This window comes from Carassius gibelio, chromosome A22 (assembly GCF_023724105.1).
Source record: "Carassius gibelio isolate Cgi1373 ecotype wild population from Czech Republic chromosome A22, carGib1.2-hapl.c, whole genome shotgun sequence".
NCBI classification, from domain to species: domain Eukaryota; kingdom Metazoa; phylum Chordata; class Actinopteri; order Cypriniformes; family Cyprinidae; genus Carassius; species Carassius gibelio.
Genome location: NC_068392.1, coordinates 23337587 through 23343982, shown reverse-complemented (window position 1 = coordinate 23343982; position 6396 = coordinate 23337587). Strand labels below are relative to the sequence as shown.

The 6396-nt window shown below is 36.3% G+C and overlaps 1 long non-coding RNA gene across 3 annotated transcripts; it reads right to left on the bottom strand.

Moving 5' to 3' along the window:
- Positions 1–2471: 2471 nt before the first annotated feature.
- LOC127942773 (uncharacterized) lies at positions 2472–5158 on the bottom strand. Of its 3 annotated transcripts, none has more exons than XR_008149411.1 (5): positions 5088–5158; positions 4634–4702; positions 4374–4471; positions 3160–3288; positions 2472–3008 (listed from the first exon to the last, which is right to left on the bottom strand). It is a non-coding gene; the product is annotated as an uncharacterized LOC127942773 (long non-coding RNA). The 3 variants fall into 3 exon arrangements; XR_008149410.1 differs by lacking the exon at positions 5088–5158 and adding an exon at positions 4988–5051; XR_008149409.1 differs by lacking the exon at positions 5088–5158 and having other exon boundaries at positions 4634–4806.
- Between the last annotated feature and the right edge of the window lie 1238 nt (positions 5159–6396).

Sequence of the window (6396 nt, the reverse complement as noted above, 5' to 3'; positions counted from 1 at the left end):
TCTGATCACATTTTTGAAGAATTTCCAGGGATCATCTTCTCCATGTTTCATCTGGTACAGTAAAACATGAATAAATGAGTAAAACTAAAATCAGATGAGGGCTTAAATACATGTTTATAGACCCTGCAGCCCTCGTAAAAGTAGTAACCAAAAACAGCCCATTCATTCATCACTTGTTTTTAGCATGCAAATCGCGGTTGACATGTTTACACTTCTAAAGCATATTTACACATCGAATTTCAACTCCACAGTGCTGTAAGACTATCTATATGGTCTTAAGAAGTTAGCGAGAGTGTCTGATCACGTTTTTAAAGAATTTCCAGAGATCGTCAGGTCATTACAGCGGCGATTGGTAGCTCATTCATTCATTTTAAATGCATTTAGCATGCTAATCGCGATTGATATTCTAACACACCTAAAGCATATTTAAGCTTTACATTTCGAGTCCACACAGTAGTAGTACATTCTTCAACGTCTCAACATGTAAAATCAATAGTCTGGTCCCATTTCAAACGCATTTCAGAGAGATAAAACCTAGCTATTTTAATGTAAACAAGCGGAGCTAAAAAGTTAGTGTCAGTACGGCGCTGACGAGATATTACCATGTAAAACCTTCAATGTCAGCCAAATTATCACAAAATATATGGAGTTTCATTCATTACTTAGCACATAATTATACCAAACGTACCTGATAGTAAAGAAAACAGTCCAATCGATCATCAATGGCCGCCAGTATTTTTAAAACAGCTCATACAGCTAGATGACGTTTACCGATCCTCGCTCAATGATTGGCCTGTTGAGCACTGAGCTCTGCTCAGCATTGCTCAACCATTGGCTGATCGCTGCTCAGCTCTGCTCAACCATTGGACGGCTGACGATCGCTTAGGTACTTGGAGGAGAATTCGCCTGGGAATACCAGGTGCTGTAAGCTAAATTTTTCACAAATTATATAATAATCTTGCAAGAAAAAAAGAAAAGAGTCAATGCCCGGTCTCTGAATAATAGCAGGTATGGGCCTGGTTAGTAATTGGATGGGAGACGGCCTGGAAATACCAGTTGCTGTAATATTTTTGGAAATTTTTACTAATTATATAATAATCTTGCAAAAATAAAAAAAAAGTCAATGCCCAAGCTTTGAATCTTAGCAGGTATTGGCTTGGTCAGTGCTTGGATGAGAGACTGCCTAGGAATACCAGGTGCTTTAAGCTTCTGGGTTTTCTTTCCTACTTATATAATGTACTGGCGATTAGATGGGCTGGTCTTTAAATAGCCCTCTCTTTGCAGCAGCCTTCGCTTGCGGCCATACCCACCTGGCTATGCCTGATCATGTCTGAGCATGTCTGTCCCCGTGTTCTCACAGTGACACTATATATTTAGTTTATATCTATGAAGCATGTGTCATAATTATTTATTTATTAATAATGTAGAAGCCAGGAGAGAGGTAAGTAACCACGGTGTATGATACATCAAATGGTATATGTGATAATCACTTTTAAATTTTTTATTTATTAATATTGCAGAAACCAAGAGAGGGATAAGTATACACGGTATGGCCAGGAGAGGGGTAAGTATATACGGTGTATGTTAAATCATAATAGTATGTCATCATCAATTTTTTATTTTTTTATTAATATTGCAGAAACCAGGAGAGGGGTAAGTATAAACGGTGTATGGTAAATCATAATAGTTATGTATGTAAAATTATGTCAATTTAGTATTATGTGTATGGATGTATATCCACCCGTAATCACACCCGTATCCATTATAGTCTATATATAAAAAAAAAAAAAAAAAATTGTGTATGTTTTATTATAAGATAGTTGTTTATATGTTAGCCATTTATGCCCTTTAACCCACGTTACGTTTCATATAATCATATAATTATTTCTATTTTTTTCAGGAGTCCAGGGCTACGTCCACCAGGGGTATGACAGGCCGGGCTGGATCCGCGCGGGGTGTGGAATCGAGGGTTTACTCGGACACAAGACGAGAGGGGTAGGTTTTAGGTAAGGTTTTGTGGTGTGGGTTAGCATAATGGGAGGGCTATAAAGCCACTGATGATACCCAGATAGCAAATGACATGTGGCCCAGTTCTGGCCCACATCTCCCATATTCTTCTGGCCCACATACCGCGCGGAATGACGGCGATGACTCAACCTGAGTCTGGCTGACATATGTCAGCCACAACTGAACCAGATCTGGGCCACATCTCAGAAATGGTGTGGGTGACATCTGGGCCAGATCTGGCCCAGTTTTGTCTGACAGAAGTCAGCCACAACTTTACCAGATCCATGCCGCATCTCACAAACGGCATGGGCGACACCTGGCCCAGATGTCAACCACGCCATTTCTGAGATGTGGCCCAGATCCGTCCCAGTTGTGGCTGACTTCTGGGTTAGATATGGCCCATATTTACCCTTTCTAGAAACAAAAGAATATGTAATTCATCCAGAATAAAGAAAACACTCATGTAGTCTAAACTGCTTTATTAAAATATAAAAATTAGACAAATAAATATACATACATGAATACAACTGCATGTATAGATATAAAACAAATACATTTACATTATTACAAAATAAAAAATACAGATAAATATTTATAAATATAGTTAAATACACATTAACATTACATTTACATTTAGCAGACACTTTTATCCAAAGCAACTTACAAATGAGGACAATGGAAGCAATCAAAATCAACAAAAGAGCAATGATATACAGGTGCTGGTCATATAATTAGAATATCATCAAAAAGTTGATTTATTTCACTAATTCCATTCAAAAAGTGAAACTTGTATATTATATTTATTCATTACACATAGACTGATATATTTCAAATGTTTATTTCTTTTAATTTTGACGTTTATAACTGACAGCTAAGGAAAATCCCAAATTCAGACGCGGCAGAGAGGAGTGAGTATGAGAAACATTCAGATACACAGGCTGATTCAGTCTTCTGAATTGGGAGTAGCGAACATGCATTATAAACTTCTTTCAAATTAGAATCTGTTGGGGAGATAAAATGTGCAAGATAACGTATATGTACTAATAAAAACATCAAACCAAAAAAAATGTATCTTTTACTCTCCAGTACTGAAAGTAGAACTGATAAGGGAGCCCTTGATACTGTGACACAGCTCTTTCAAACTAACATTACCTTTTTTTGCAGTGGCGGTAGTTGGTATGTCCATCTATAGTTGCCATCATCTAAGGTCTTTTGAGTACTGGTATCATCTGAAGTCCTCACAAGTCCTGCAAGTCCTGTGCTGTGCAGTTTCTAATAACCCTGGCATGGACATTTGCAGAAACAGGAAGGCAAAGGGAGAAAGATTAGCATAGCTGCTGTTCATATCATTTCAGGCAATGTGCACTTTTTACTATTTCATCAATGGAGTACACTGAGTACTATTTTTAATCTAGTAGCTTTAAACTGAAATAATTTTTCTAGATCCCTTAATAAACATATTATTTGTAGTCTGTTTTTGGGGAACAAACACAGTCTCTTTAGAATGGACTGCATATGCCAGAGTAACATTTAATACATTTTAATACAATTTAACTGGGAGGAACATCATAACTGTAATTTACACAACCATTCAAGAGTTTGGGGTCTGTAAGATATTTTATGCCTTTATAAATAATCTCTTATGCTCACCACGGCTCCATTTATTGAATCAAATTACAGTAAAATAGTAACACTGTGACTATTACAATTCAAAACAACTCTTTTCTATGTGAATATTATGTTAAAATGTAATTTATTCCTTTGATCAAAGCTGTATTTTCAGCATCATTACCCCAGTCTTCAGTGACACATCTTCAGAAATCATTCTAATATGATGATTTGCTGCTCAAGAAACATTTCTGATTATGATCAATGTTAAAATACAGATGTGCTGAAATTGTTTTGGATTCGTTGTTACAGACTCCAAACATTTAATGTTAGTGTTACATGCATCAAATTGTTCAAAATCATCTGTTTAAAACAAATGCAGGTCTTTTGAACTTTGTATTCATCTGTGAATCCTGAAAAATAAAATGCATCACGGTTTCCACAACAAAAAAAAATGAAGCAGCACAACTGTTTCAACGCTGATAATAAGTTTCTTGAGCAGCAAATCAGCATTTCTGAGGGATCCATGTGAGACTGAAGACTGGAGGAATGATGCTGAAAATACTCTGCACATCACAGGAATAAATTAGTTTATAATGTATTCACATAGAAAACAGCTATTTTAAATTGTAATAATATTTCACAATATTACTCTTTTTACATATTTTAATCAAATAATTACTACAGAGGTGAGCAGAAAATAATTATTACAAATTGTTTCAACTTCAAGCGTACGGTATATTTGAGGTTTGACTTACTGTACTAGTCTTGTGGTCAATAGCATCTTGGAGATGTTGTCTTACAGTAGGTTCACTCCGACTCTGCTGGATGCAGCAGGCCATCAGCACTGAAGAATCTAGGAACAAAACAAGCAATTTGACACAGAGCCAACAATATTTAGTCTGCAGTTCCAGGTTTATTAGATGGAAACAAGCTAGAAATGCAATAAATAAATAAATAAAATAACAGATTCATTGCGATATATGTTGTGAAAAAAATGCATATTAGGTTACTTAACCTTTTCAGCGCTTCCTACATCTCTGTCAGCAGCTCCCTTCAGAAATATTGAAATCTTGGACACTCCCTTCTGTTGTAGAAGGATTATTTTATTATTCTTGAAATCGCAGAACAGTTTTATGTTTACCATAAAAGATCAAAACAACTTTAGTTTTCTGCCAATTTTCGCGCTCCTTGATAACGTGACGTCATCGATAAACAGTAAAGTGTAAATGTTAAGGTTAAATAAATTAAGCAATTTCCAATCATTCATTGAAAGATTACCAACAAAACAGTCAAAAGCTATCATCTACAGATGAAGATTTGATTAAAAGCCCAAACTTTCACAAATAAGAGAACAACAGAGTTATCATACCTGACGATACGTCGTCTGAAAACGGTAGAAATGCTAACGGACTTTTTCGAAGACATTAAACCATAAGTAATATTTGTGTGATTTTATGGACTTAACTCACCTGAAAACAGTGAAATCAGCGAGAAACGGGGTGTTTCCTCGTGACATTTGCAGTGTTGCGCTCAGTTTCCATGGCAACTCCATCCGGTCCGCGCGCACGCCCATGAAAGCACGTCACGAATTAAAAGTCACACGCTTACGTTACATAAATAAACATATGAATAAACATATGCCCCTTTTTTTATTTCAGTAAGAGGGGGCGCGGCCATTTGTAAATTTAATGTATCTGGCTTTTGGTGTCATTCCAGCTATATTAGCTGTACAAACAGCTTGTGTTGCTGTTTACTGTTGCAAACTGCTGTATTACCATGTTATTTTTAATGTATTGTCTTAATTATGAACGTACTGGTTTGTAGTGCAAACAGTTTTACCGTTTACTGCACTTTGTTCTTCTTGTTATTTCCCTATAACCATGACCATAATTCTTTCACATTCACATACAATTGGTGGATAGAATTAGATCACTACATAATTCAAAATGTCGTTCAATTATGATATTGGTAATTTAAAATTCATTTTGTAGTTCTATAGCCCAGTGCAAAATGCCAGGCCTGCACATAATAGTGGGACAAAGTGGCACTTTTAAGATTTTGTATTGTTGCTTTTACGAACACTCATATATCTATTTATGTGTGTGTGTGTGTGTGTGTGTGTAAGGTGCATCTTGAAGAAATGTGAATATCATGAAAAAAGTAATTTTTTTTTAACTTTTTTTTATTAAAAAGTGAAATTTTCATATATTTCATATATTCTAAAGATTCACTTTTCTTTGATGATTAGAGCTTAATTTAATGAATGTAATTATTGCATTTAAAAGTATAAAAAAGGAGTTAAACAAATATTATTTAGGTCAAATAAATGTGTGTATGTATTTATATTACGTGTCCTAAAATATTATGGGCATCCAGTACTCAAAATAGTTTTAGAACTACTGACCGGTAAAGTAAGGTGATCTGCCAGGACGTGTCTTCAGAAAATGGCACATCTGGTCACCTGGTATAGGCCATATCTGGCCCACATACACCAAGCCAGAACTCAGCCTAAAACCGGTTTGTCACACACGGGCCAGATCTGGCCCACACACAGCAAGCCACGACTCAAATTAAAGCCGGTTTGTCACACACGGGCCAGATCTGGCCCATAAACAGCAAGCCACGACTCAAATTAAAGCCGGTTTGTCACACACGGGCCAGATCTGGCTCACACACAGCAAGCCACGACTCAAATTAAAGCCGGTTTGTTGCACACGCGCCAGATCTGGCCCAGAAACAGCAAACCACGACTCAAATTAAAGCCGGTTTGTCACACAC